This window comes from Alosa sapidissima, chromosome 8, assembly GCF_018492685.1.
Source record: "Alosa sapidissima isolate fAloSap1 chromosome 8, fAloSap1.pri, whole genome shotgun sequence".
Classification (NCBI taxonomy): Eukaryota; Metazoa; Chordata; class Actinopteri; order Clupeiformes; family Clupeidae; genus Alosa; species Alosa sapidissima.
In genome coordinates this window covers 28,720,315-28,746,023 of record NC_055964.1, presented here as the reverse complement: position 1 = coordinate 28,746,023, position 25,709 = coordinate 28,720,315, and the positions used below count along the sequence as shown (strand labels likewise).

General features: G+C 49.5%; 53 non-coding genes across 53 annotated transcripts; all 53 read left to right on the top strand.

Moving 5' to 3' along the window:
- The first annotated feature begins 90 nt into the window (after positions 1 to 90).
- trnap-agg lies at positions 91 to 162 on the top strand. The gene has a single exon. It is a non-coding gene; the product is annotated as a tRNA-Pro (tRNA).
- A 190-nt stretch (positions 163 to 352) lies between these two features.
- On the top strand, positions 353 to 424 carry trnap-agg. The gene has a single exon. It is a non-coding gene; the product is annotated as a tRNA-Pro (tRNA).
- A 190-nt stretch (positions 425 to 614) lies between these two features.
- Positions 615 to 686, top strand: trnap-agg. The gene has a single exon. It is a non-coding gene; the product is annotated as a tRNA-Pro (tRNA).
- Positions 687 to 876: 190 nt separating this feature from the next.
- Positions 877 to 948, top strand: trnap-cgg. The gene has a single exon. It is a non-coding gene; the product is annotated as a tRNA-Pro (tRNA).
- A 173-nt stretch (positions 949 to 1,121) lies between these two features.
- trnap-ugg lies at positions 1,122 to 1,193 on the top strand. The gene has a single exon. It is a non-coding gene; the product is annotated as a tRNA-Pro (tRNA).
- A 111-nt stretch (positions 1,194 to 1,304) lies between these two features.
- Positions 1,305 to 1,376, top strand: trnap-ugg. Its single transcript has one exon. It is a non-coding gene; the product is annotated as a tRNA-Pro (tRNA).
- A 2,202-nt stretch (positions 1,377 to 3,578) lies between these two features.
- Positions 3,579 to 3,650, top strand: trnap-agg. The gene has a single exon. It is a non-coding gene; the product is annotated as a tRNA-Pro (tRNA).
- A 190-nt stretch (positions 3,651 to 3,840) lies between these two features.
- Positions 3,841 to 3,912, top strand: trnap-cgg. The gene has a single exon. It is a non-coding gene; the product is annotated as a tRNA-Pro (tRNA).
- Positions 3,913 to 4,085: 173 nt separating this feature from the next.
- On the top strand, positions 4,086 to 4,157 carry trnap-ugg. Its single transcript has one exon. It is a non-coding gene; the product is annotated as a tRNA-Pro (tRNA).
- Positions 4,158 to 4,268: 111 nt separating this feature from the next.
- On the top strand, positions 4,269 to 4,340 carry trnap-ugg. Its single transcript has one exon. It is a non-coding gene; the product is annotated as a tRNA-Pro (tRNA).
- A 589-nt stretch (positions 4,341 to 4,929) lies between these two features.
- trnap-agg lies at positions 4,930 to 5,001 on the top strand. Its single transcript has one exon. It is a non-coding gene; the product is annotated as a tRNA-Pro (tRNA).
- A 190-nt stretch (positions 5,002 to 5,191) lies between these two features.
- On the top strand, positions 5,192 to 5,263 carry trnap-cgg. The gene has a single exon. It is a non-coding gene; the product is annotated as a tRNA-Pro (tRNA).
- Positions 5,264 to 5,436: 173 nt separating this feature from the next.
- On the top strand, positions 5,437 to 5,508 carry trnap-ugg. The gene has a single exon. It is a non-coding gene; the product is annotated as a tRNA-Pro (tRNA).
- Positions 5,509 to 5,619: 111 nt separating this feature from the next.
- Positions 5,620 to 5,691, top strand: trnap-ugg. The gene has a single exon. It is a non-coding gene; the product is annotated as a tRNA-Pro (tRNA).
- A 2,202-nt stretch (positions 5,692 to 7,893) lies between these two features.
- On the top strand, positions 7,894 to 7,965 carry trnap-agg. The gene has a single exon. It is a non-coding gene; the product is annotated as a tRNA-Pro (tRNA).
- A 190-nt stretch (positions 7,966 to 8,155) lies between these two features.
- Positions 8,156 to 8,227, top strand: trnap-cgg. The gene has a single exon. It is a non-coding gene; the product is annotated as a tRNA-Pro (tRNA).
- A 173-nt stretch (positions 8,228 to 8,400) lies between these two features.
- trnap-ugg lies at positions 8,401 to 8,472 on the top strand. Its single transcript has one exon. It is a non-coding gene; the product is annotated as a tRNA-Pro (tRNA).
- Positions 8,473 to 8,583: 111 nt separating this feature from the next.
- Positions 8,584 to 8,655, top strand: trnap-ugg. Its single transcript has one exon. It is a non-coding gene; the product is annotated as a tRNA-Pro (tRNA).
- A 589-nt stretch (positions 8,656 to 9,244) lies between these two features.
- trnap-agg lies at positions 9,245 to 9,316 on the top strand. Its single transcript has one exon. It is a non-coding gene; the product is annotated as a tRNA-Pro (tRNA).
- Positions 9,317 to 9,506: 190 nt separating this feature from the next.
- On the top strand, positions 9,507 to 9,578 carry trnap-cgg. The gene has a single exon. It is a non-coding gene; the product is annotated as a tRNA-Pro (tRNA).
- A 173-nt stretch (positions 9,579 to 9,751) lies between these two features.
- trnap-ugg lies at positions 9,752 to 9,823 on the top strand. The gene has a single exon. It is a non-coding gene; the product is annotated as a tRNA-Pro (tRNA).
- A 111-nt stretch (positions 9,824 to 9,934) lies between these two features.
- Positions 9,935 to 10,006, top strand: trnap-ugg. Its single transcript has one exon. It is a non-coding gene; the product is annotated as a tRNA-Pro (tRNA).
- Positions 10,007 to 12,208: 2,202 nt separating this feature from the next.
- On the top strand, positions 12,209 to 12,280 carry trnap-agg. The gene has a single exon. It is a non-coding gene; the product is annotated as a tRNA-Pro (tRNA).
- Positions 12,281 to 12,470: 190 nt separating this feature from the next.
- trnap-cgg lies at positions 12,471 to 12,542 on the top strand. The gene has a single exon. It is a non-coding gene; the product is annotated as a tRNA-Pro (tRNA).
- A 356-nt stretch (positions 12,543 to 12,898) lies between these two features.
- Positions 12,899 to 12,970, top strand: trnap-ugg. Its single transcript has one exon. It is a non-coding gene; the product is annotated as a tRNA-Pro (tRNA).
- Positions 12,971 to 13,559: 589 nt separating this feature from the next.
- Positions 13,560 to 13,631, top strand: trnap-agg. Its single transcript has one exon. It is a non-coding gene; the product is annotated as a tRNA-Pro (tRNA).
- Positions 13,632 to 13,821: 190 nt separating this feature from the next.
- Positions 13,822 to 13,893, top strand: trnap-cgg. The gene has a single exon. It is a non-coding gene; the product is annotated as a tRNA-Pro (tRNA).
- A 173-nt stretch (positions 13,894 to 14,066) lies between these two features.
- On the top strand, positions 14,067 to 14,138 carry trnap-ugg. Its single transcript has one exon. It is a non-coding gene; the product is annotated as a tRNA-Pro (tRNA).
- Positions 14,139 to 14,249: 111 nt separating this feature from the next.
- On the top strand, positions 14,250 to 14,321 carry trnap-ugg. Its single transcript has one exon. It is a non-coding gene; the product is annotated as a tRNA-Pro (tRNA).
- Positions 14,322 to 14,910: 589 nt separating this feature from the next.
- On the top strand, positions 14,911 to 14,982 carry trnap-agg. The gene has a single exon. It is a non-coding gene; the product is annotated as a tRNA-Pro (tRNA).
- A 1,279-nt stretch (positions 14,983 to 16,261) lies between these two features.
- On the top strand, positions 16,262 to 16,333 carry trnap-agg. Its single transcript has one exon. It is a non-coding gene; the product is annotated as a tRNA-Pro (tRNA).
- A 190-nt stretch (positions 16,334 to 16,523) lies between these two features.
- On the top strand, positions 16,524 to 16,595 carry trnap-cgg. The gene has a single exon. It is a non-coding gene; the product is annotated as a tRNA-Pro (tRNA).
- Positions 16,596 to 16,951: 356 nt separating this feature from the next.
- On the top strand, positions 16,952 to 17,023 carry trnap-ugg. The gene has a single exon. It is a non-coding gene; the product is annotated as a tRNA-Pro (tRNA).
- Positions 17,024 to 17,612: 589 nt separating this feature from the next.
- trnap-agg lies at positions 17,613 to 17,684 on the top strand. Its single transcript has one exon. It is a non-coding gene; the product is annotated as a tRNA-Pro (tRNA).
- Positions 17,685 to 17,874: 190 nt separating this feature from the next.
- Positions 17,875 to 17,946, top strand: trnap-cgg. The gene has a single exon. It is a non-coding gene; the product is annotated as a tRNA-Pro (tRNA).
- Positions 17,947 to 18,119: 173 nt separating this feature from the next.
- On the top strand, positions 18,120 to 18,191 carry trnap-ugg. The gene has a single exon. It is a non-coding gene; the product is annotated as a tRNA-Pro (tRNA).
- A 111-nt stretch (positions 18,192 to 18,302) lies between these two features.
- On the top strand, positions 18,303 to 18,374 carry trnap-ugg. Its single transcript has one exon. It is a non-coding gene; the product is annotated as a tRNA-Pro (tRNA).
- A 589-nt stretch (positions 18,375 to 18,963) lies between these two features.
- Positions 18,964 to 19,035, top strand: trnap-agg. Its single transcript has one exon. It is a non-coding gene; the product is annotated as a tRNA-Pro (tRNA).
- A 190-nt stretch (positions 19,036 to 19,225) lies between these two features.
- trnap-agg lies at positions 19,226 to 19,297 on the top strand. The gene has a single exon. It is a non-coding gene; the product is annotated as a tRNA-Pro (tRNA).
- A 190-nt stretch (positions 19,298 to 19,487) lies between these two features.
- trnap-agg lies at positions 19,488 to 19,559 on the top strand. Its single transcript has one exon. It is a non-coding gene; the product is annotated as a tRNA-Pro (tRNA).
- Positions 19,560 to 19,749: 190 nt separating this feature from the next.
- On the top strand, positions 19,750 to 19,821 carry trnap-cgg. Its single transcript has one exon. It is a non-coding gene; the product is annotated as a tRNA-Pro (tRNA).
- A 173-nt stretch (positions 19,822 to 19,994) lies between these two features.
- On the top strand, positions 19,995 to 20,066 carry trnap-ugg. The gene has a single exon. It is a non-coding gene; the product is annotated as a tRNA-Pro (tRNA).
- A 111-nt stretch (positions 20,067 to 20,177) lies between these two features.
- trnap-ugg lies at positions 20,178 to 20,249 on the top strand. Its single transcript has one exon. It is a non-coding gene; the product is annotated as a tRNA-Pro (tRNA).
- A 347-nt stretch (positions 20,250 to 20,596) lies between these two features.
- Positions 20,597 to 20,668, top strand: trnap-agg. Its single transcript has one exon. It is a non-coding gene; the product is annotated as a tRNA-Pro (tRNA).
- A 1,218-nt stretch (positions 20,669 to 21,886) lies between these two features.
- On the top strand, positions 21,887 to 21,958 carry trnap-cgg. Its single transcript has one exon. It is a non-coding gene; the product is annotated as a tRNA-Pro (tRNA).
- Positions 21,959 to 22,131: 173 nt separating this feature from the next.
- On the top strand, positions 22,132 to 22,203 carry trnap-ugg. Its single transcript has one exon. It is a non-coding gene; the product is annotated as a tRNA-Pro (tRNA).
- Positions 22,204 to 22,314: 111 nt separating this feature from the next.
- On the top strand, positions 22,315 to 22,386 carry trnap-ugg. Its single transcript has one exon. It is a non-coding gene; the product is annotated as a tRNA-Pro (tRNA).
- A 589-nt stretch (positions 22,387 to 22,975) lies between these two features.
- Positions 22,976 to 23,047, top strand: trnap-agg. The gene has a single exon. It is a non-coding gene; the product is annotated as a tRNA-Pro (tRNA).
- A 190-nt stretch (positions 23,048 to 23,237) lies between these two features.
- On the top strand, positions 23,238 to 23,309 carry trnap-cgg. Its single transcript has one exon. It is a non-coding gene; the product is annotated as a tRNA-Pro (tRNA).
- Positions 23,310 to 23,482: 173 nt separating this feature from the next.
- trnap-ugg lies at positions 23,483 to 23,554 on the top strand. Its single transcript has one exon. It is a non-coding gene; the product is annotated as a tRNA-Pro (tRNA).
- A 772-nt stretch (positions 23,555 to 24,326) lies between these two features.
- trnap-agg lies at positions 24,327 to 24,398 on the top strand. The gene has a single exon. It is a non-coding gene; the product is annotated as a tRNA-Pro (tRNA).
- Positions 24,399 to 24,850: 452 nt separating this feature from the next.
- trnap-cgg lies at positions 24,851 to 24,922 on the top strand. Its single transcript has one exon. It is a non-coding gene; the product is annotated as a tRNA-Pro (tRNA).
- A 173-nt stretch (positions 24,923 to 25,095) lies between these two features.
- Positions 25,096 to 25,167, top strand: trnap-ugg. Its single transcript has one exon. It is a non-coding gene; the product is annotated as a tRNA-Pro (tRNA).
- Positions 25,168 to 25,709: the final 542 nt, after the last annotated feature.

The window sequence follows — 25,709 nt, the reverse complement described above, 5'->3', positions numbered from 1 at the left end:
GGAACCAAGCTGAGAGATTGGTCTTACCTGCAGACCACTCTAAATATTTGTTGTGAAGAAAGGCACTGAATAAAAGGTACCCATGCCCCAGGCTCGTTGGTCTAGGGGTATGATTCTCGCTTAGGGTGCGAGAGGTCCCGGGTTCAAATCCCGGACGAGCCCTCTGTTCTGTGAAACTCTGCAACTTTTGCTGCTAGCTGCCACCGGTGAACTGCTGCAGTTCGTTACCCAGGACTTACTTTAGGAAATGTTGATGCGCAGTGGAACCAAGCTGAAAGATTGGTCTTACCTGCAGACCACTCTAAATATTTGTTGTGAAGAAAGGCACTGAATAAAAGGTACCCTTGCCCCAGGCTCGTTGGTCTAGGGGTATGATTCTCGCTTAGGGTGCGAGAGGTCCCGGGTTCAAATCCCGGACGAGCCCTCTGTTCTGTGAAACTCTGCAACTTTTGCTGCTAGCTGCCACCGGTGAACTGCTGCAGTTCGTTACCCAGGACTTACTTTAGGAAATGTTGATGCGCAGTGGAACCAAGCTGAAAGATTGGTCTTACCTGCAGACCACTCTAAATATTTGTTGTGAAGAAAGGCACTGAATAAAAGGTACCCTTGCCCCAGGCTCGTTGGTCTAGGGGTATGATTCTCGCTTAGGGTGCGAGAGGTCCCGGGTTCAAATCCCGGACGAGCCCTCTGTTCTGTGAAACTCTGCAACTTTTGCTGCTAGCTGCCACCGGTGAACTGCTGCAGTTCGTTACCCAGGACTTACTTTAGGAAATGTTGATGCGCAGTTGAACCAAGCTGAAAGATTGGTCTTACCTGCAGACCACTCTAAATATTTGTTGTGAAGAAAGGCACTGAATAAAAGGTTCCCTTGCCCCAGGCTCGTTGGTCTAGGGGTATGATTCTCGCTTCGGGTGCGAGAGGTCCCGGGTTCAACTCCCGGACGAGCCCTTCTTTCCGAAACAAACGCCAGACTTTACTGCAAGAATCGACGCTAACGAAACAAACAAAGACGAAACTCTTTTGTTAGCATTGAAGGAAAAGAGCCAATTTTGGACCAGATTTTTTACTTGCTCAGGCCTGCAAGGGGTCCTGACAAAACAAGACCCAGGGGAGCACTCAGCGGCTCGTTGGTCTAGGGGTATGATTCTCGCTTTGGGTGCGAGAGGTCCCGGGTTCAAATCCCGGACGAGCCCTTATGTGCTTCCTCACCAATTCTTTGTCGGCCTCACTGTCTAACGCGTTTCTGCTGTGGAGATTTAGCCTCAGTTGGATGTATATTTTTTCCCCCTGAGCCATCACATTGCGGCTCGTTGGTCTAGGGGTATGATTCTCGCTTTGGGTGCGAGAGGTCCCGGGTTCAAATCCCGGACGAGCCCGCAGGCGTTACAGGTGCATTTCATTGAAATGTGTTAATTTTCAACTCTCGTCAGTGATCTAGAAAATTATGTTGATGTTTTTTCAGCTAAATTCATAGCCAGTCAAGGCTTGTTGGTCTAGGGTATGATTCTCGCTTAGGGTGCGAGAGGTCCCGGGTTCAAATCCCAGACAAGTCCTTCCCCACGCAACTATTTGTCATTATCAGGTGCTTGTGTCAGCACTGTCTTACCTTTGCTGTACAGCATATAGCCGGCAGCTTTTCTGCAACTAAACAACACTACACCTCCCTTTCCTTTCAGCTAAATATTGCTGCACAGAAGGCTCGACATAAGCGTTTGAGCAGAGTGGCTCGTTGGTCTAGGGGTATGATTCTCGCTTAGGGTGCGAGAGGTCCGGGGTTCAAATCCCGGACAAGACCTTTCCCACGCAACTTTCTGTCAGTATGATGTGTTTGTGTCAGCATCGTCTCTCCTTTGCTGTACAGCATGTAGCCGGCAGCTTTTCTGCAACTCAACACCACCCGACCTGCCTTTCCTTTCAGTTAAATATTGCTGCACAAAACGCTCGACAAAAGCTTTTGCACAGCGTGGCTCGTAGGTCTAGGGGTATGATTCTCGCTTAGGGTGCGAGAGGTCCCGGGTTCAAATCCCGGACGAGCCCTCTGTTCTGTGAAACTCTGCAACTTTTGCTGCTAGCTGCCACCGGTGAACTGCTGCAGTTCGTTACCCAGGACTTACTTTAGGAAATGTTGATGCGCAGTGGAACCAAGCTGAAAGATTGGTCTTACCTGCAGACCACTCTAAATATTTGTTGTGAAGAAAGGCACTGAATAAAAGGTACCCTTGCCCCAGGCTCATTGGTCTAGGGGTATGATTCTCGCTTAGGGTGCGAGAGGTCCCGGGTTCAAATCCCGGACGAGCCCTCTGTTCTGTGAAACTCTGCAACTTTTGCTGCTAGCTGCCACCGGTGAACTGCTGCAGTTCGTTACCCAGGACTTACTTTAGGAAATGTTGATGCGCAGTGGAACCAAGCTGAAAGATTGGTCTTACCTGCAGACCACTCTAAATATTTGTTGTGAAGAAAGGCACTGAATAAAAGGTACCCTTGCCCCAGGCTCGTTGGTCTAGGGGTATGATTCTCGCTTAGGGTGCGAGAGGTCCCGGGTTCAACTCCCGGACGAGCCCTTCTTTCCGAAACAAACACCAGACTTTACTGCAAGAATCGACGCTAACTAAACAAACAAAGACGAAACTCTTTTGTTAGCATTGAAGGAAAAGAGCCAATTTTGGACCAGATTTTTTACTTGCTCAGGCCTGCAAGGGGTCCTGACAAAACAAGACCCAGGGGAGCACTCAGCGGCTCGTTGGTCTAGGGGTATGATTCTAGCTTTGGGTGCGAGAGGTCCCGGGTTCAAATCCCGGACGAGCCCTTATGTGCTTCCTCACCAATTCTTTGTCGGCCTCACTGTCTAACGCGTTTCTGCTGTGGAGATTTAGCCTCAGTTGGATGTATATTTTTTCCCCCTGAGCCATCACATTGCGGCTCGTTGGTCTAGGGGTATGATTCTCGCTTTGGGTGCGAGAGATCCCGGGTTCAAATCCCGGACGAGCCCGCAGGCGTTACAGGTGCATTTCATTGAAATGTGTTAATTTTCAACTCTCGTCAGTGATCTAGAAAATTATGTTGTTGTTTTTTCAGCTAAATTCATAGCCAGTCAAGGCTTGTTGGTCTAGGATATGATTCTCGCTTAGGGTGCGAGAGGTCCCGGGTTCAAATCCCAGACAAGTCCTTCCCCACGCAACTATTTGTCATTATCAGGTGCTTGTGTCAGCACTGTCTTACCTTTGCTGTACAGCATATAGCCGGCAGCTTTTCTGCAACTAAACAACACCACACCTCCCTTTCCTTTCAGCTAAATATTGCTGCACAGAAGGCTCGACATAAGCGTTTGAGCAGAGTGGCTCGTTGGTCTAGGGGTATGATTCTCGCTTAGGGTGCGAGAGGTCCGGGGTTCAAATCCCGGACGAGACCTTTCCCACGCAACTTTCTGTCAGTATGATGTGTTTGTGTCAGCACCGTCTCTCCTTTGCTGTACAGCATGTAGCCGGCAGCTTTTCTGCAACTCAACACCACCCGACCTGCCTTTCCTTTCAGTTAAATATTGCTGCACAAAACGCTCGACAAAAGCTTTTGCGCAGCGTGGCTCGTTGGTCTAGGGGTATGATTCTCGCTTAGGGTGCGAGAGGTCCCGGGTTCAAATCCCGGACGAGCCCTCTGTTCTGTGAAACTCTGCAACTTTTGCTGCTAGCTGCCACCGGTGAACTGCTGCAGTTCGTTACCCAGGACTTACTTTAGGAAATGTTGATGCGCAGTGGAACCAAGCTGAAAGATTGGTCTTACCTGCAGACCACTCTAAATATTTGTTGTGAAGAAAGGCACTGAATAAAAGGTACCCTTGCCCCAGGCTCGTTGGTCTAGGGGTATGATTCTCGCTTCGGGTGCGAGAGGGTCCGGGTTCAACTCCCGGACGAGCCCTTCTTTCCGAAACAAACGCCAGACTTTACTGCAAGAATCGACGCTAACGAAACAAACAAAGACGAAACTCTTTTGTTAGCATTGAAGGAAAAGAGCCAATTTTGGACCAGATTTTTTACTTGCTCAGGCCTGCAAGGGGTCCTGACAAAACAAGACCCAGGGGAGCACTCAGCGGCTCGTTGGTCTAGGGGTATGATTCTCGCTTTGGGTGCGAGAGGTCCCGGGTTCAAATCCCGGACGAGCCCTTATGTGCTTCCTCACCAATTCTTTGTCGGCCTCACTGTCTAACGCGTTTCTGCTGTGGAGATTTAGCCTCAGTTGGATGTATATTTTTTCCCCCTGAGCCATCACATTGCGGCTCGTTGGTCTAGGGGTATGATTCTCGCTTTGGGTGCGAGAGGTCCCGGGTTCAAATCCCGGACGAGCCCGCAGGCGTTACAGGTGCATTTCATTGAAATGTGTTAATTTTCAACTCTCGTCAGTGATCTAGAAAATTATGTTGATGTTTTTTCAGCTAAATTCATAGCCAGTCAAGGCTTGTTGGTCTAGGGTATGATTCTCGCTTAGGGTGCGAGAGGTCCCGGGTTCAAATCCCAGACAAGTCCTTCCCCACGCAACTATTTGTCATTATCAGGTGCTTGTGTCAGCACTGTCTTACCTTTGCTGTACAGCATATAGCCGGCAGCTTTTCTGCAACTAAACAACACTACACCTCCCTTTCCTTTCAGCTAAATATTGCTGCACAGAAGGCTCGACATAAGCGTTTGAGCAGAGTGGCTCGTTGGTCTAGGGGTATGATTCTCGCTTAGGGTGCGAGAGGTCCGGGGTTCAAATCCCGGACAAGACCTTTCCCACGCAACTTTCTGTCAGTATGATGTGTTTGTGTCAGCATCGTCTCTCCTTTGCTGTACAGCATGTAGCCGGCAGCTTTTCTGCAACTCAACACCACCCGACCTGCCTTTCCTTTCAGTTAAATATTGCTGCACAAAACGCTCGACAAAAGCTTTTGCGCAGCGTGGCTCGTTGGTCTAGGGGTATGATTCTCGCTTAGGGTGCGAGAGGTCCCGGGTTCAAATCCCGGACGAGCCCTCTGTTCTGTGAAACTCTGCAACTTTTGCTGCTAGCTGCCACCGGTGAACTGCTGCAGTTCGTTACCCAGGACTTACTTTAGGAAATGTTGATGCGCAGTGGAACCAAGCTGAAAGATTGGTCTTACCTGCAGACCACTCTAAATATTTGTTGTGAAGAAAGGCACTGAATAAAAGGTACCCTTGCCCCAGGCTCGTTGGTCTAGGGGTATGATTCTCGCTTCGGGTGCGAGAGGGTCCGGGTTCAACTCCCGGACGAGCCCTTCTTTCCGAAACAAACGCCAGACTTTACTGCAAGAATCGACGCTAACGAAACAAACAAAGACGAAACTCTTTTGTTAGCATTGAAGGAAAAGAGCCAATTTTGGACCAGATTTTTTACTTGCTCAGGCCTGCAAGGGGTCCTGACAAAACAAGACCCAGGGGAGCACTCAGCGGCTCGTTGGTCTAGGGGTATGATTCTCGCTTTGGGTGCGAGAGGTCCCGGGTTCAAATCCCGGACGAGCCCTTATGTGCTTCCTCACCAATTCTTTGTCGGCCTCACTGTCTAACGCGTTTCTGCTGTGGAGATTTAGCCTCAGTTGGATGTATATTTTTTCCCCCTGAGCCATCACATTGCGGCTCGTTGGTCTAGGGGTATGATTCTCGCTTTGGGTGCGAGAGGTCCCGGGTTCAAATCCCGGACGAGCCCGCAGGCGTTACAGGTGCATTTCATTGAAATGTGTTAATTTTCAACTCTCGTCAGTGATCTAGAAAATTATGTTGATGTTTTTTCAGCTAAATTCATAGCCAGTCAAGGCTTGTTGGTCTAGGGTATGATTCTCGCTTAGGGTGCGAGAGGTCCCGGGTTCAAATCCCAGACAAGTCCTTCCCCACGCAACTATTTGTCATTATCAGGTGCTTGTGTCAGCACTGTCTTACCTTTGCTGTACAGCATATAGCCGGCAGCTTTTCTGCAACTAAACAACACTACACCTCCCTTTCCTTTCAGCTAAATATTGCTGCACAGAAGGCTCGACATAAGCGTTTGAGCAGAGTGGCTCGTTGGTCTAGGGGTATGATTCTCGCTTAGGGTGCGAGAGGTCCGGGGTTCAAATCCCGGACAAGACCTTTCCCACGCAACTTTCTGTCAGTATGATGTGTTTGTGTCAGCATCGTCTCTCCTTTGCTGTACAGCATGTAGCCGGCAGCTTTTCTGCAACTCAACACCACCCGACCTGCCTTTCCTTTCAGTTAAATATTGCTGCACAAAACGCTCGACAAAAGCTTTTGCACAGCGTGGCTCGTAGGTCTAGGGGTATGATTCTCGCTTAGGGTGCGAGAGGTCCCGGGTTCAAATCCCGGACGAGCCCTCTGTTCTGTGAAACTCTGCAACTTTTGCTGCTAGCTGCCACCGGTGAACTGCTGCAGTTCGTTACCCAGGACTTACTTTAGGAAATGTTGATGCGCAGTGGAACCAAGCTGAAAGATTGGTCTTACCTGCAGACCACTCTAAATATTTGTTGTGAAGAAAGGCACTGAATAAAAGGTACCCTTGCCCCAGGCTCATTGGTCTAGGGGTATGATTCTCGCTTAGGGTGCGAGAGGTCCCGGGTTCAAATCCCGGACGAGCCCTCTGTTCTGTGAAACTCTGCAACTTTTGCTGCTAGCTGCCACCGGTGAACTGCTGCAGTTCGTTACCCAGGACTTACTTTAGGAAATGTTGATGCGCAGTGGAACCAAGCTGAAAGATTGGTCTTACCTGCAGACCACTCTAAATATTTGTTGTGAAGAAAGGCACTGAATAAAAGGTACCCTTGCCCCAGGCTCGTTGGTCTAGGGGTATGATTCTCGCTTAGGGTGCGAGAGGTCCCGGGTTCAACTCCCGGACGAGCCCTTCTTTCCGAAACAAACACCAGACTTTACTGCAAGAATCGACGCTAACTAAACAAACAAAGACGAAACTCTTTTGTTAGCATTGAAGGAAAAGAGCCAATTTTGGACCAGATTTTTTACTTGCTCAGGCCTGCAAGGGGTCCTGACAAAACAAGACCCAGGGGAGCACTCAGCGGCTCGTTGGTCTAGGGGTATGATTCTAGCTTTGGGTGCGAGAGGTCCCGGGTTCAAATCCCGGACGAGCCCTTATGTGCTTCCTCACCAATTCTTTGTCGGCCTCACTGTCTAACGCGTTTCTGCTGTGGAGATTTAGCCTCAGTTGGATGTATATTTTTTCCCCCTGAGCCATCACATTGCGGCTCGTTGGTCTAGGGGTATGATTCTCGCTTTGGGTGCGAGAGATCCCGGGTTCAAATCCCGGACGAGCCCGCAGGCGTTACAGGTGCATTTCATTGAAATGTGTTAATTTTCAACTCTCGTCAGTGATCTAGAAAATTATGTTGTTGTTTTTTCAGCTAAATTCATAGCCAGTCAAGGCTTGTTGGTCTAGGATATGATTCTCACTTAGGGTGCGAGAGGTCCCGGGTTCAAATCCCAGACAAGTCCTTCCCCACGCAACTATTTGTCATTATCAGGTGCTTGTGTCAGCACTGTCTTACCTTTGCTGTACAGCATATAGCCGGCAGCTTTTCTGCAACTAAACAACACCACACCTCCCTTTCCTTTCAGCTAAATATTGCTGCACAGAAGGCTCGACATAAGCGTTTGAGCAGAGTGGCTCGTTGGTCTAGGGGTATGATTCTCGCTTAGGGTGCGAGAGGTCCGGGGTTCAAATCCCGGACGAGACCTTTCCCACGCAACTTTCTGTCAGTATGATGTGTTTGTGTCAGCACCGTCTCTCCTTTGCTGTACAGCATGTAGCCGGCAGCTTTTCTGCAACTCAACACCACCCGACCTGCCTTTCCTTTCAGTTAAATATTGCTGCACAAAACGCTCGACAAAAGCTTTTGCGCAGCGTGGCTCGTTGGTCTAGGGGTATGATTCTCGCTTAGGGTGCGAGAGGTCCCGGGTTCAAATCCCGGACGAGCCCTCTGTTCTGTGAAACTCTGCAACTTTTGCTGCTAGCTGCCACCGGTGAACTGCTGCAGTTCGTTACCCAGGACTTACTTTAGGAAATGTTGATGCGCAGTGGAACCAAGCTGAAAGATTGGTCTTACCTGCAGACCACTCTAAATATTTGTTGTGAAGAAAGGCACTGAATAAAAGGTACCCTTGCCCCAGGCTCGTTGGTCTAGGGGTATGATTCTCGCTTCGGGTGCGAGAGGGTCCGGGTTCAACTCCCGGACGAGCCCTTCTTTCCGAAACAAACGCCAGACTTTACTGCAAGAATCGACGCTAACGAAACAAACAAAGACGAAACTCTTTTGTTAGCATTGAAGGAAAAGAGCCAATTTTGGACCAGATTTTTTACTTGCTCAGGCCTGCAAGGGGTCCTGACAAAACAAGACCCAGGGGAGCACTCAGCGGCTCGTTGGTCTAGGGGTATGATTCTCGCTTTGGGTGCGAGAGGTCCCGGGTTCAAATCCCGGACGAGCCCTTATGTGCTTCCTCACCAATTCTTTGTCGGCCTCACTGTCTAACGCGTTTCTGCTGTGGAGATTTAGCCTCAGTTGGATGTATATTTTTTCCCCCTGAGCCATCACATTGCGGCTCGTTGGTCTAGGGGTATGATTCTCGCTTTGGGTGCGAGAGGTCCCGGGTTCAAATCCCGGACGAGCCCGCAGGCGTTACAGGTGCATTTCATTGAAATGTGTTAATTTTCAACTCTCGTCAGTGATCTAGAAAATTATGTTGATGTTTTTTCAGCTAAATTCATAGCCAGTCAAGGCTTGTTGGTCTAGGGTATGATTCTCGCTTAGGGTGCGAGAGGTCCCGGGTTCAAATCCCAGACAAGTCCTTCCCCACGCAACTATTTGTCATTATCAGGTGCTTGTGTCAGCACTGTCTTACCTTTGCTGTACAGCATATAGCCGGCAGCTTTTCTGCAACTAAACAACACTACACCTCCCTTTCCTTTCAGCTAAATATTGCTGCACAGAAGGCTCGACATAAGCGTTTGAGCAGAGTGGCTCGTTGGTCTAGGGGTATGATTCTCGCTTAGGGTGCGAGAGGTCCGGGGTTCAAATCCCGGACAAGACCTTTCCCACGCAACTTTCTGTCAGTATGATGTGTTTGTGTCAGCATCGTCTCTCCTTTGCTGTACAGCATGTAGCCGGCAGCTTTTCTGCAACTCAACACCACCCGACCTGCCTTTCCTTTCAGTTAAATATTGCTGCACAAAACGCTCGACAAAAGCTTTTGCGCAGCGTGGCTCGTTGGTCTAGGGGTATGATTCTCGCTTAGGGTGCGAGAGGTCCCGGGTTCAAATCCCGGACGAGCCCTCTGTTCTGTGAAACTCTGCAACTTTTGCTGCTAGCTGCCACCGGTGAACTGCTGCAGTTCGTTACCCAGGACTTACTTTAGGAAATGTTGATGCGCAGTGGAACCAAGCTGAAAGATTGGTCTTACCTGCAGACCACTCTAAATATTTGTTGTGAAGAAAGGCACTGAATAAAAGGTACCCTTGCCCCAGGCTCGTTGGTCTAGGGGTATGATTCTCGCTTCGGGTGCGAGAGGGTCCGGGTTCAACTCCCGGACGAGCCCTTCTTTCCGAAACAAACGCCAGACTTTACTGCAAGAATCGACGCTAACGAAACAAACAAAGACGAAACTCTTTTGTTAGCATTGAAGGAAAAGAGCCAATTTTGGACCAGATTTTTTACTTGCTCAGGCCTGCAAGGGGTCCTGACAAAACAAGACCCAGGGGAGCACTCAGCGGCTCGTTGGTCTAGGGGTATGATTCTCGCTTTGGGTGCGAGAGGTCCCGGGTTCAAATCCCGGACGAGCCCTTATGTGCTTCCTCACCAATTCTTTGTCGGCCTCACTGTCTAACGCGTTTCTGCTGTGGAGATTTAGCCTCAGTTGGATGTATATTTTTTCCCCCTGAGCCATCACATTGCGGCTCGTTGGTCTAGGGGTATGATTCTCGCTTTGGGTGCGAGAGGTCCCGGGTTCAAATCCCGGACGAGCCCGCAGGCGTTACAGGTGCATTTCATTGAAATGTGTTAATTTTCAACTCTCGTCAGTGATCTAGAAAATTATGTTGATGTTTTTTCAGCTAAATTCATAGCCAGTCAAGGCTTGTTGGTCTAGGGTATGATTCTCGCTTAGGGTGCGAGAGGTCCCGGGTTCAAATCCCAGACAAGTCCTTCCCCACGCAACTATTTGTCATTATCAGGTGCTTGTGTCAGCACTGTCTTACCTTTGCTGTACAGCATATAGCCGGCAGCTTTTCTGCAACTAAACAACACTACACCTCCCTTTCCTTTCAGCTAAATATTGCTGCACAGAAGGCTCGACATAAGCGTTTGAGCAGAGTGGCTCGTTGGTCTAGGGGTATGATTCTCGCTTAGGGTGCGAGAGGTCCGGGGTTCAAATCCCGGACAAGACCTTTCCCACGCAACTTTCTGTCAGTATGATGTGTTTGTGTCAGCATCGTCTCTCCTTTGCTGTACAGCATGTAGCCGGCAGCTTTTCTGCAACTCAACACCACCCGACCTGCCTTTCCTTTCAGTTAAATATTGCTGCACAAAACGCTCGACAAAAGCTTTTGCACAGCGTGGCTCGTAGGTCTAGGGGTATGATTCTCGCTTAGGGTGCGAGAGGTCCCGGGTTCAAATCCCGGACGAGCCCTCTGTTCTGTGAAACTCTGCAACTTTTGCTGCTAGCTGCCACCGGTGAACTGCTGCAGTTCGTTACCCAGGACTTACTTTAGGAAATGTTGATGCGCAGTGGAACCAAGCTGAAAGATTGGTCTTACCTGCAGACCACTCTAAATATTTGTTGTGAAGAAAGGCACTGAATAAAAGGTACCCTTGCCCCAGGCTCATTGGTCTAGGGGTATGATTCTCGCTTAGGGTGCGAGAGGTCCCGGGTTCAAATCCCGGACGAGCCCTCTGTTCTGTGAAACTCTGCAACTTTTGCTGCTAGCTGCCACCGGTGAACTGCTGCAGTTCGTTACCCAGGACTTACTTTAGGAAATGTTGATGCGCAGTGGAACCAAGCTGAAAGATTGGTCTTACCTGCAGACCACTCTAAATATTTGTTGTGAAGAAAGGCACTGAATAAAAGGTACCCTTGCCCCAGGCTCGTTGGTCTAGGGGTATGATTCTCGCTTAGGGTGCGAGAGGTCCCGGGTTCAACTCCCGGACGAGCCCTTCTTTCCGAAACAAACACCAGACTTTACTGCAAGAATCGACGCTAACTAAACAAACAAAGACGAAACTCTTTTGTTAGCATTGAAGGAAAAGAGCCAATTTTGGACCAGATTTTTTACTTGCTCAGGCCTGCAAGGGGTCCTGACAAAACAAGACCCAGGGGAGCACTCAGCGGCTCGTTGGTCTAGGGGTATGATTCTAGCTTTGGGTGCGAGAGGTCCCGGGTTCAAATCCCGGACGAGCCCTTATGTGCTTCCTCACCAATTCTTTGTCGGCCTCACTGTCTAACGCGTTTCTGCTGTGGAGATTTAGCCTCAGTTGGATGTATATTTTTTCCCCCTGAGCCATCACATTGCGGCTCGTTGGTCTAGGGGTATGATTCTCGCTTTGGGTGCGAGAGATCCCGGGTTCAAATCCCGGACGAGCCCGCAGGCGTTACAGGTGCATTTCATTGAAATGTGTTAATTTTCAACTCTCGTCAGTGATCTAGAAAATTATGTTGTTGTTTTTTCAGCTAAATTCATAGCCAGTCAAGGCTTGTTGGTCTAGGATATGATTCTCACTTAGGGTGCGAGAGGTCCCGGGTTCAAATCCCAGACAAGTCCTTCCCCACGCAACTATTTGTCATTATCAGGTGCTTGTGTCAGCACTGTCTTACCTTTGCTGTACAGCATATAGCCGGCAGCTTTTCTGCAACTAAACAACACCACACCTCCCTTTCCTTTCAGCTAAATATTGCTGCACAGAAGGCTCGACATAAGCGTTTGAGCAGAGTGGCTCGTTGGTCTAGGGGTATGATTCTCGCTTAGGGTGCGAGAGGTCCGGGGTTCAAATCCCGGACGAGACCTTTCCCACGCAACTTTCTGTCAGTATGATGTGTTTGTGTCAGCACCGTCTCTCCTTTGCTGTACAGCATGTAGCCGGCAGCTTTTCTGCAACTCAACACCACCCGACCTGCCTTTCCTTTCAGTTAAATATTGCTGCACAAAACGCTCGACAAAAGCTTTTGCGCAGCGTGGCTCGTTGGTCTAGGGGTATGATTCTCGCTTAGGGTGCGAGAGGTCCCGGGTTCAAATCCCGGACGAGCCCTCTGTTCTGTGAAACTCTGCAACTTTTGCTGCTAGCTGCCACCGGTGAACTGCTGCAGTTCGTTACCCAGGACTTACTTTAGGAAATGTTGATGCGCAGTGGAACCAAGCTGAAAGATTGGTCTTACCTGCAGACCACTCTAAATATTTGTTGTGAAGAAAGGCACTGAATAAAAGGTACCCTTGCCCCAGGCTCGTTGGTCTAGGGGTATGATTCTCGCTTCGGGTGCGAGAGGGTCCGGGTTCAACTCCCGGACGAGCCCTTCTTTCCGAAACAAACGCCAGACTTTACTGCAAGAATCGACGCTAACGAAACAAACAAAGACGAAACTCTTTTGTTAGCATTGAAGGAAAAGAGCCAATTTTGGACCAGATTTTTTACTTGCTCAGGCCTGCAAGGGGTCCTGACAAAACAAGACCCAGGGGAGCACTCAGCGGCTCGTTGGTCTAGGGGTATGATTCTTGCTTTGGGTGCGAGAGGTCCCGGGTTCAAATCCCGGACGAGCCCTTATGTGCTTCCTCACCAATTCTTTGTCGGCCTCACTGTCTAACGCGTTTCTGCTGTGGAGATTTAGCCTCAGTTGGATGTATATTTTTTCCCCCTGAGCCATCACATTGCGGCTCGTTGGTCTAGGGGTATGATTCTCGCTTTGGGTGCGAGAGGTCCCGGGTTCAAATCCCGGACGAGCCCGCAGGCGTTACAGGTGCATTTCATTGAAATGTGTTAATTTTCAACTCTCGTCAGTGATCTAGAAAATTATGTTGTTGTTTTTTCAGCTAAATTCATAGCCAGTCAAGGCTTGTTGGTCTAGGGTATGATTCTCGCTTAGGGTGCGAGAGGTCCCGGGTTCAAATCCCAGACAAGTCCTTCCCCACGCAACTATTTGTCATTATCAGGTGCTTGTGTCAGCACTGTCTTACCTTTGCTGTACAGCATATAGCCGGCAGCTTTTCTGCAACTAAACAACACCACACCTCCCTTTCCTTTCAGCTAAATATTGCTGCACAGAAGGCTCGACATAAGCGTTTGAGCAGAGTGGCTCGTTGGTCTAGGGGTATGATTCTCGCTTAGGGTGCGAGAGGTCCGGGGTTCAAATCCCGGACGAGACCTTTCCCACGCAACTTTCTGTCAGTATGATGTGTTTGTGTCAGCACCGTCTCTCCTTTGCTGTACAGCATGTAGCCGGCAGCTTTTCTGCAACTCAACACCACCCGACCTGCCTTTCCTTTCAGTTAAATATTGCTGCACAAAACGCTCGACAAAAGCTTTTGCGCAGCGTGGCTCGTTGGTCTAGGGGTATGATTCTCGCTTAGGGTGCGAGAGGTCCCGGGTTCAAATCCCGGACGAGCCCTCTGTTCTGTGAAACTCTGCAACTTTTGCTGCTAGCTGCCACCGGTGAACTGCTGCAGTTCGTTACCCAGGACTTACTTTAGGAAATGTTGATGCGCAGTGGAACCAAGCTGAAAGATTGGTCTTACCTGCAGACCACTCTAAATATTTGTTGTGAAGAAAGGCACTGAATAAAAGGTACCCTTGCCCCAGGCTCGTTGGTCTAGGGGTATGATTCTCGCTTCGGGTGCGAGAGGTCCCGGGTTCAACTCCCGGACGAGCCCTTCTTTCCGAAACAAACGCCAGACTTTACTGCAAGAATCGACGCTAACGAAACAAACAAAGACGAAACTCTTTTGTTAGCATTGAAGGAAAAGAGCCAATTTTGGACCAGATTTTTTACTTGCTCAGGCCTGCAAGGGGTCCTGACAAAACAAGACCCAGGGGAGCACTCAGCGGCTCGTTGGTCTAGGGGTATGATTCTCGCTTTGGGTGCGAGAGGTCCCGGGTTCAAATCCCGGACGAGCCCTTATGTGCTTCCTCACCAATTCTTTGTCGGCCTCACTGTCTAACGCGTTTCTGCTGTGGAGATTTAGCCTCAGTTGGATGTATATTTTTTCCCCCTGAGCCATCACATTGCGGCTCGTTGGTCTAGGGGTATGATTCTCGCTTTGGGTGCGAGAGGTCCCGGGTTCAAATCCCGGACGAGCCCGCAGGCGTTACAGGTGCATTTCATTGAAATGTGTTAATTTTCAACTCTCGTCAGTGATCTAGAAAATTATGTTGTTGTTTTTTCAGCTAAATTCATAGCCAGTCAAGGCTTGTTGGTCTAGGGTATGATTCTCGCTTAGGGTGCGAGAGGTCCCGGGTTCAAATCCCAGACAAGTCCTTCCCCACGCAACTATTTGTCATTATCAGGTGCTTGTGTCAGCACTGTCTTACCTTTGCTGTACAGCATATAGCCGGCAGCTTTTCTGCAACTAAACAACACCACACCTCCCTTTCCTTTCAGCTAAATATTGCTGCACAGAAGGCTCGACATAAGCGTTTGAGCAGAGTGGCTCGTTGGTCTAGGGGTATGATTCTCGCTTAGGGTGCGAGAGGTCCGGGGTTCAAATCCCGGACGAGACCTTTCCCACGCAACTTTCTGTCAGTATGATGTGTTTGTGTCAGCATCGTCTCTCCTTTGCTGTACAGCATGTAGCCGGCAGCTTTTCTGCAACTCAACACCACCCGACCTGCCTTTCCTTTCAGTTAAATATTGCTGCACAAAACGCTCGACAAAAGCTTTTGCGCAGCGTGGCTCGTTGGTCTAGGGGTATGATTCTCGCTTAGGGTGCGAGAGGTCCCGGGTTCAAATCCCGGACGAGCCCTCTGTTCTGTGAAACTCTGCAACTTTTGCTGCTAGCTGCCACCGGTGAACTGCTGCAGTTCGTTACCCAGGACTTACTTTAGGAAATGTTGATGCGCAGTGGAACCAAGCTGAAAGATTGGTCTTACCTGCAGACCACTCTAAATATTTGTTGTGAAGAAAGGCACTGAATAAAAGGTACCCTTGCCCCAGGCTCGTTGGTCTAGGGGTATGATTCTCGCTTAGGGTGCGAGAGGTCCCGGGTTCAACTCCCGGACGAGCCCTTCTTTCCGAAACAAACACCAGACTTTACTGCAAGAATCGACGCTAACTAAACAAACAAAGACGAAACTCTTTTGTTAGCATTGAAGGAAAAGAGCCAATTTTGGACCAGATTTTTTACTTGCTCAGGCCTGCAAGGGGTCCTGACAAAACAAGACCCAGGGGAGCACTCAGCGGCTCGTTGGTCTAGGGGTATGATTCTAGCTTTGGGTGCGAGAGGTCCCGGGTTCAAATCCCGGACGAGCCCTTATGTGCTTCCTCACCAATTCTTTGTCGGCCTCACTGTCTAACGCGTTTCTGCTGTGGAGATTTAGCCTCAGTTGGATGTATATTTTTTCCCCCTGAGCCATCACATTGCGGCTCGTTGGTCTAGGGGTATGATTCTCGCTTTGGGTGCGAGAGATCCCGGGTTCAAATCCCGGACGAGCCCGCAGGCGTTACAGGTGCATTTCATTGAAATGTGTTAATTTTCAACTCTCGTCAGTGATCTAGAAAATTATGTTGTTGTTTTTTCAGCTAAATTCATAGCCAGTCAAGGCTTGTTGGTCTAGGATATGATTCTCACTTAGGGTGCGAGAGGTCCCGGGTTCAAATCCCAGACAAGTCCTTCCCCACGCAACTATTTGTCATTATCAGGTGCTTGTGTCAGCACTGTCTTACCTTTGCTGTACAGCATATAGCCGGCAGCTTTTCTGCAACTAAACAACACCACACCTCCCTTTCCTTTCAGCTAAATATTGCTGCACAGAAGGCTCGACATAAGCGTTTGAGCAGAGTGGCTCGTTGGTCTAGGGGTATGATTCTCGCTTAGGGTGCGAGAGGTCCGGGGTTCAAATCCCGGACGAGACCTTTCCCACGCAACTTTCTGTCAGTATGATGTGTTTGTGTCAGCACCGTCTCTCCTTTGCTGTACAGCATGTAGCCGGCAGCTTTTCTGCAACTCAACACCACCCGACCTGCCTTTCCTTTCAGTTAAATATTGCTGCACAAAACGCTCGACAAAAGCTTTTGCGCAGCGTGGCTCGTTGGTCTAGGGGTATGATTCTCGCTTAGGGTGCGAGAGGTCCCGGGTTCAAATCCCGGACGAGCCCTCTGTTCTGTGAAACTCTGCAACTTTTGCTGCTAGCTGCCACCGGTGAACTGCTGCAGTTCGTTACCCAGGACTTACTTTAGGAAATGTTGATGCGCAGTGGAACCAAGCTGAAAGATTGGTCTTACCTGCAGACCACTCTAAATATTTGTTGTGAAGAAAGGCACTGAATAAAAGGTACCCTTGCCCCAGGCTCGTTGGTCTAGGGGTATGATTCTCGCTTCGGGTGCGAGAGGGTCCGGGTTCAACTCCCGGACGAGCCCTTCTTTCCGAAACAAACGCCAGACTTTACTGCAAGAATCGACGCTAACGAAACAAACAAAGACGAAACTCTTTTGTTAGCATTGAAGGAAAAGAGCCAATTTTGGACCAGATTTTTTACTTGCTCAGGCCTGCAAGGGGTCCTGACAAAACAAGACCCAGGGGAGCACTCAGCGGCTCGTTGGTCTAGGGGTATGATTCTTGCTTTGGGTGCGAGAGGTCCCGGGTTCAAATCCCGGACGAGCCCTTATGTGCTTCCTCACCAATTCTTTGTCGGCCTCACTGTCTAACGCGTTTCTGCTGTGGAGATTTAGCCTCAGTTGGATGTATATTTTTTCCCCCTGAGCCATCACATTGCGGCTCGTTGGTCTAGGGGTATGATTCTCGCTTTGGGTGCGAGAGGTCCCGGGTTCAAATCCCGGACGAGCCCGCAGGCGTTACAGGTGCATTTCATTGAAATGTGTTAATTTTCAACTCTCGTCAGTGATCTAGAAAATTATGTTGTTGTTTTTTCAGCTAAATTCATAGCCAGTCAAGGCTTGTTGGTCTAGGGTATGATTCTCGCTTAGGGTGCGAGAGGTCCCGGGTTCAAATCCCAGACAAGTCCTTCCCCACGCAACTATTTGTCATTATCAGGTGCTTGTGTCAGCACTGTCTTACCTTTGCTGTACAGCATATAGCCGGCAGCTTTTCTGCAACTAAACAACACCACACCTCCCTTTCCTTTCAGCTAAATATTGCTGCACAGAAGGCTCGACATAAGCGTTTGAGCAGAGTGGCTCGTTGGTCTAGGGGTATGATTCTCGCTTAGGGTGCGAGAGGTCCGGGGTTCAAATCCCGGACGAGACCTTTCCCACGCAACTTTCTGTCAGTATGATGTGTTTGTGTCAGCACCGTCTCTCCTTTGCTGTACAGCATGTAGCCGGCAGCTTTTCTGCAACTCAACACCACCCGACCTGCCTTTCCTTTCAGTTAAATATTGCTGCACAAAACGCTCGACAAAAGCTTTTGCGCAGCGTGGCTCGTTGGTCTAGGGGTATGATTCTCGCTTAGGGTGCGAGAGGTCCCGGGTTCAAATCCCGGACGAGCCCTCTGTTCTGTGAAACTCTGCAACTTTTGCTGCTAGCTGCCACCGGTGAACTGCTGCAGTTCGTTACCCAGGACTTACTTTAGGAAATGTTGATGCGCAGTGGAACCAAGCTGAAAGATTGGTCTTACCTGCAGACCACTCTAAATATTTGTTGTGAAGAAAGGCACTGAATAAAAGGTACCCTTGCCCCAGGCTCGTTGGTCTAGGGGTATGATTCTCGCTTCGGGTGCGAGAGGTCCCGGGTTCAACTCCCGGACGAGCCCTTCTTTCCGAAACAAACGCCAGACTTTACTGCAAGAATCGACGCTAACGAAACAAACAAAGACGAAACTCTTTTGTTAGCATTGAAGGAAAAGAGCCAATTTTGGACCAGATTTTTTACTTGCTCAGGCCTGCAAGGGGTCCTGACAAAACAAGACCCAGGGGAGCACTCAGCGGCTCGTTGGTCTAGGGGTATGATTCTCGCTTTGGGTGCGAGAGGTCCCGGGTTCAAATCCCGGACGAGCCCTTATGTGCTTCCTCACCAATTCTTTGTCGGCCTCACTGTCTAACGCGTTTCTGCTGTGGAGATTTAGCCTCAGTTGGATGTATATTTTTTCCCCCTGAGCCATCACATTGCGGCTCGTTGGTCTAGGGGTATGATTCTCGCTTTGGGTGCGAGAGGTCCCGGGTTCAAATCCCGGACGAGCCCGCAGGCGTTACAGGTGCATTTCATTGAAATGTGTTAATTTTCAACTCTCGTCAGTGATCTAGAAAATTATGTTGTTGTTTTTTCAGCTAAATTCATAGCCAGTCAAGGCTTGTTGGTCTAGGGTATGATTCTCGCTTAGGGTGCGAGAGGTCCCGGGTTCAAATCCCAGACAAGTCCTTCCCCACGCAACTATTTGTCATTATCAGGTGCTTGTGTCAGCACTGTCTTACCTTTGCTGTACAGCATATAGCCGGCAGCTTTTCTGCAACTAAACAACACCACACCTCCCTTTCCTTTCAGCTAAATATTGCTGCACAGAAGGCTCGACATAAGCGTTTGAGCAGAGTGGCTCGTTGGTCTAGGGGTATGATTCTCGCTTAGGGTGCGAGAGGTCCGGGGTTCAAATCCCGGACGAGACCTTTCCCACGCAACTTTCTGTCAGTATGATGTGTTTGTGTCAGCATCGTCTCTCCTTTGCTGTACAGCATGTAGCCGGCAGCTTTTCTGCAACTCAACACCACCCGACCTGCCTTTCCTTTCAGTTAAATATTGCTGCACAAAACGCTCGACAAAAGCTTTTGCGCAGCGTGGCTCGTTGGTCTAGGGGTATGATTCTCGCTTAGGGTGCGAGAGGTCCCGGGTTCAAATCCCGGACGAGCCCTCTGTTCTGTGAAACTCTGCAACTTTTGCTGCTAGCTGCCACCGGTGAACTGCTGCAGTTCGTTACCCAGGACTTACTTTAGGAAATGTTGATGCGCAGTGGAACCAAGCTGAAAGATTGGTCTTACCTGCAGACCACTCTAAATATTTGTTGTGAAGAAAGGCACTGAATAAAAGGTACCCTTGCCCCAGGCTCGTTGGTCTAGGGGTATGATTCTCGCTTAGGGTGCGAGAGGTCCCGGGTTCAAATCCCGGACGAGCCCTCTGTTCTGTGAAACTCTGCAACTTTTGCTGCTAGCTGCCACCGGTGAACTGCTGCAGTTCGTTACCCAGGACTTACTTTAGGAAATGTTGATGCGCAGTGGAACCAAGCTGAAAGATTGGTCTTACCTGCAGACCACTCTAAATATTTGTTGTGAAGAAAGGCACTGAATAAAAGCTACCCTTGCCCCAGGCTCGTTGGTCTAGGGGTATGATTCTCGCTTAGGGTGCGAGAGGTCCCGGGTTCAAATCCCGGACGAGCCCTCTGTTCTGTGAAACTCTGCAACTTTTGCTGCTAGCTGCCACCGGTGAACTGCTGCAGTTCGTTACCCAGGACTTACTTTAGGAAATGTTGATGCGCAGTGGAACCAAGCTGAAAGATTGGCCTTACCTGCAGAACACTCTAAATATTTGTTGTGAAGAAAGGCACTGAATAAAAGGTACCCTTCCCCCAGGCTCGTTGGTCTAGGGGTATGATTCTCGCTTCGGGTGCGAGAGGTCCCGGGTTCAACTCCCGGACGAGCCCTTCTTTCCGAAACAAACGCCAGACTTTACTGCAAGAATCGACGCTAACGAAACAAACAAAGACGAAACTCTTTTGTTAGCATTGAAGGAAAAGAGCCAATTTTGGACCAGATTTTTTACTTGCTCAGGCCTGCAAGGGGTCCTGACAAAACAAGACCCAGGGGAGCACTCAGCGGCTCGTTGGTCTAGGGGTATGATTCTCGCTTTGGGTGCGAGAGGTCCCGGGTTCAAATCCCGGACGAGCCCTTTTGTGCTTCCTCACCAATTCTTTGTCGGCCTCACTGTCTAACGCGTTTCTGCTGTGGAGATTTAGCCTCAGTTGGATGTATATTTTTTCCCCCTGAACCATCACGTTGCGGCTCGTTGGTCTAGGGGTATGATTCTCGCTTTGGGTGCGAGAGGTCCCGGGTTCAAATCCCGGACGAGCCCGCAGGCGTTACAGGTGCATTTCATTGAAATGTGTTAATTTTCAACTCTCGTCAGTGATCTAGAAAATTATGTTGTTGTTTTTTCAGCTAAATTCATAGCCAGTCAAGGCTTGTTGGTCTAGGGTATGATTCTCGCTTAGGGTGCGAGAGGTCCCGGGTTCAAATCCCAGACAAGTCCTTCCCCACGCAACTATTTGTCATTATCAGGTGCTTGTGTCAGCACTGTCTTACCTTTGCTGTACAGCATATAGCCGGCAGCTTTTCTGCAACTAAACAACACCACACCTCCCTTTCCTTTCAGCTAAATATTGCTGCACAGAAGGCTCGACATAAGCTTTTGCGCAGCGTGGCTCGTTGGTCTAGGGGTATGATTCTCGCTTAGGGTGCGAGAGGTCCCGGGTTCAAATCCCGGACGAGCCCTCTGTTCTGTGAAACTCTGCAACTTTTGCTGCTAGCTGCCACCGGTGAACTGCTGCAGTTCGTTACCCAGGACTTACTTTAGGAAATGTTGATGCGCAGTGGAACCAAGCTGAAAGATTGGTCTTACCTGCAGACCACTCTAAATATTTGTTGTGAAGAAAGGCACTGAATAAAAGGTACCCTTGCCCCAGGCTCGTTGGTCTAGGGGTATGATTCTCGCTTAGGGTGCGAGAGGTCCCGGGTTCAAATCCCGGACGACCCCTCTGTTCTGTGAAACTCTGCAACTTTTGCTGCTAGCTGCCACCGGTGAACTGCTGCAGTTCGTTACCCAGGACTTACTTTAGGAAATGTTGATGCGCAGTGGAACCAAGCTGAAAGATTGGTCTTACCTGCAGACCACTCTAAATATTTGTTGTGAAGAAAGGCACTGAATAAAAGGTACCCTTCCCCCAGGCTCGTTGGTCTAGGGGTATGATTCTCGCTTAGGGTGCGAGAGGTCCCAGGTTCAAATCCCGGACGAGCCCTCTGTTCTGTGAAACTCTGCAACTTTTGCTGCTAGCTGCCACCGGTGAACTGCTGCAGTTCGTTACCCAGGACTTACTTTAGGAAATGTTGATGCGCAGTGGAACCAAGCTGAAAGATTGGTCTTACCTGCAGACCACTCTAAATATTTGTTGTGAAGAAAGGCACTGAATAAAAGGTACCCTTGCCCCAGGCTCGTTGGTCTAGGGGTATGATTCTCGCTTAGGGTGCGAGAGGTCCGGGGTTCAAATCCCGGACGAGACCTTTCCCACGCAACTTTCTGTCAGTATGATGTGTTTGTGTCAGCACCGTCTCTCCTTTGCTGTACAGCATGTAGCCGGCAGCTTTTCTGCAACTCAACACCACCCGACCTGCCTTTCCTTTCAGTTAAATATTGCTGCACAAAACGCTCGACAAAAGCTTTTGCGCAGCGTGGCTCGTTGGTCTAGGGGTATGATTCTCGCTTAGGGTGCGAGAGGTCCCGGGTTCAAATCCCGGACGAGCAATCTGTTCTGTGAAACTCTGCAACTTTTGCTGCTAGCTGCCACCGGTGAACTGCTGCAGTTTGTTACCCAGGACTTACTTTAGGAAATGTTGATGCGCAGTGGAACCAAGCTGAAAGATTGGCCTTACCTGCAGAACACTCTAAATATTTGTTGTGAAGAAAGGCACTGAATAAAAGGTACCCTTCCCCCAGGCTCGTTGGTCTAGGGGTATGATTCTCGCTTCGGGTGCGAGAGGTCCCGGGTTCAACTCCCGGACGAGCCCTTCTTTCCGAAACAAACGCCAGACTTTACTGCAAGAATCGACGCTAACGAAACAAACAAAGACGAAACTCTTTTGTTAGCATTGAAGGAAAAGAGCCAATTTTGGACCAGATTTTTTACTTGCTCAGGCCTGCAAGGGGTCCTGACAAAACAAGACCCAGGGGAGCACTCAGCGGCTCGTTGGTCTAGGGGTATGATTCTCGCTTTGGGTGCGAGAGGTCCCGGGTTCAAATCCCGGACGAGCCCTTTTGTGCTTCCTCACCAATTCTTTGTCGGCCTCACTGTCTAACGCGTTTCTGCTGTGGAGATTTAGCCTCAGTTGGATGTATATTTTTTCCCCCTGAACCATCACGTTGCGGCTCGTTGGTCTAGGGGTATGATTCTCGCTTTGGGTGCGAGAGGTCCCGGGTTCAAATCCCGGACGAGCCCGCAGGCGTTACAGGTGCATTTGATTGAAATGTGTTAATTTTCAACTCTCGTCAGTGATCTAGAAAATTATGTTGTTGTTTTTTCAGCTAAATTCATAGCCAGTCAAGGCTTGTTGGTCTAGGGTATGATTCTCGCTTAGGGTGCGAGAGGTCCCGGGTTCAAATCCCAGACAAGTCCTTCCCCACGCAACTATTTGTCATTATCAGGTGCTTGTGTCAGCACTGTCTTACCTTTGCTGTACAGCATATAGCCGGCAGCTTTTCTGCAACTAAACAACACCACACCTCCCTTTCCTTTCAGCTAAATATTGCTGCACAGAAGGCTCGACATAAGCGTTTGAGCAGAGTGGCTCGTTGGTCTAGGGGTATGATTCTCGCTTAGGGTGCGAGAGGTCCGGGGTTCAAATCCCGGACGAGACCTTTCCCACGCAACTTTCTGTCAGTATGATGTGTTTGTGTCAGCATCGTCTCTCCTTTGCTGTACAGCATGTAGCCGGCAGCTTTTCTGCAACTCAACACCACCCGACCTGCCTTTCCTTTCAGTTAAATATTGCTGCACAAAACGCTCGACAAAAGCTTTTGCGCAGCGTGGCTCGTTGGTCTAGGGGTATGATTCTCGCTTAGGGTGCGAGAGGTCCCGGGTTCAAATCCCGGACGAGCCCTCTGTTCTGTGAAACTCTGCAACTTTTGCTGCTAGCTGCCACCGGTGAACTGCTGCAGTTCGTTACCCAGGACTTACTTTAGGAAATGTTGATGCGCAGTGGAACCAAGCTGAAAGATTGGTCTTACCTGCAGACCACTCTAAATATTTGTTGTGAAGAAAGGCACTGAATAAAAGGTACCCTTGCCCCAGGCTCGTTGGTCTAGGGGTATGATTCTCGCTTCGGGTGCGAGAGGTCCCGGGTTCAACTCCCGGACGAGCCCTTCTTTCCGAAACAAACGCCAGACTTTACTGCAAGAATCGACGCTAACGAAACAAACAAAGACGAAACTCTTTTGTTAGCATTGAAGGAAAAGAGCCAATTTTGGACCAGATTTTTTACTTGCTCAGGCCTGCAAGGGGTCCTGACAAAACAAGACCCAGGGGAGCACTCAGCGGCTCGTTGGTCTAGGGGTATGATTCTCGCTTTGGGTGCGAGAGGTCCCGGGTTCAAATCCCGGACGAGCCCTTATGTGCTTCCTCACCAATTCTTTGTCGGCCTCACTGTCTAACGCGTTTCTGCTGTGAAGATTTAGCCTCAGTTGGATGTATATTTTTTCCCCCTGAGCCATCACATTGCGGCTCGTTGGTCTAGGGGTATGATTCTCGCTTTGGGTGCGAGAGATCCCGGGTTCAAATCCCGGACGAGCCCGCAGGCGTTACAGGTGCGTTTCATTGAAATGTGTTAATTTTCAACTCTCGTCAGTGATCTAGAAAATTATGTTGTTGTTTTTTCAGCTAAATTCATAGCCAGTCAAGGCTTGTTGGTCTAGGGTATGATTCTCGCTTAGGGTGCGAGAGGTCCCTGGTTCAAATCCCAGACAAGTCCTTCCCCACGCAACTATTTGTCATTATCAGGTGCTTGTGTCAGCACTGTCTTACCTTTGCTGTACAGCATATAGCCGGCAGCTTTTCTGCAACTAAACAACACCACACCTCCCTTTCCTTTCAGCTAAATATTGCTGCACAGAAGGCTCGACATAAGCGTTTGAGCAGAGTGGCTCGTTGGTCTAGGGGTATGATTCTCGCTTAGGGTGCGAGAGGTCCGGGGTTCAAATCCCGGACGAGACCTTTCCCACGCAACTTTCTGTCAGTATGATGTGTTTGTGTCAGCATCGTCTCTCCTTTGCTGTACAGCATGTAGCCGGCAGCTTTTCTGCAACTCAACACCACCCGACCTGCCTTTCCTTTCAGTTAAATATTGCTGCACAAAACGCTCGACAAAAGCTTTTGCGCAGCGTGGCTCGTTGGTCTAGGGGTATGATTCTCGCTTAGGGTGCGAGAGGTCCCGGGTTCAAATCCCGGACGAGCCCTCTGTTCTGTGAAACTCTGCAACTTTTGCTGCTAGCTGCCACCGGTGAACTGCTGCAGTTCGTTACCCAGGACTTACTTTAGGAAATGTTGATGCGCAGTGGAACCAAGCTGAAAGATTGGTCTTACCTGCAGACCACTCTAAATATTTGTTGTGAAGAAAGGCACTGAATAAAAGGTACCCTTGCCCCAGGCTCGTTGGTCTAGGGGTATGATTCTCGCTTAGGGTGCGAGAGGTCCCGGGTTGAAATCCCGGACGAGCCCTCTGTTCTGTGAAACTCTGCAACTTTTGCTGCTAGCTGCCACCGGTGAACTGCTGCAGTTCGTTACCCAGGACTTACTTTAGGAAATGTTGATGCGCAGTGGAACCAAGCTGAAAGATTGGTCTTACCTGCAGACCACTCTAAATATTTGTTGTGAAGAAAGGCACTGAATAAAAGGTACCCTTGCCCCAGGCTCGTTGGTCTAGGGGTATGATTCTCGCTTCGGGTGCGAGAGGTCCCGGGTTCAACTCCCGGACGAGCCCTTCTTTCCGAAACAAACGCCAGACTTTACTGCAAGAATCGACGCTAACGAAACAAACAAAGACGAAACTCTTTTGTTAGCATTGAAGGAAAAGAGCCAATTTTGGACCAGATTTTTTACTTGCTCAGGCCTGCAAGGGGTCCTGACAAAACAAGACCCAGGGGAGCACTCAGCGGCTCGTTGGTCTAGGGGTATGATTCTCGCTTTGGGTGCGAGAGGTCCCGGGTTCAAATCCCGGACGAGCCCTTATGTGCTTCCTCACCAATTCTTTGTCGGCCTCACTGTCTAACGCGTTTCTGCTGTGGAGATTTAGCCTCAGTTGGATGTATATTTTTTCCCCCTGAGCCATCACATTGCGGCTCGTTGGTCTAGGGGTATGATTCTCGCTTTGGGTGCGAGAGATCCCGGGTTCAAATCCCGGACGAGCCCGCAGGCGTTACAGGTGCGTTTCATTGAAATGTGTTAATTTTCAACTCTCGTCAGTGATCTAGAAAATTATGTTGTTGTTTTTTCAGCTAAATTCATAGCCAGTCAAGGCTTGTTGGTCTAGGGTATGATTCTCGCTTAGGGTGCGAGAGGTCCCTGGTTCAAATCCCAGACAAGTCCTTCCCCACGCAACTATTTGTCATTATCAGGTGCTTGTGTCAGCACTGTCTTACCTTTGCTGTACAGCATATAGCCGGCAGCTTTTCTGCAACTAAACAACACCACACCTCCCTTTCCTTTCAGCTAAATATTGCTGCACAGAAGGCTCGACATAAGCGTTTGAGCAGAGTGGCTCGTTGGTC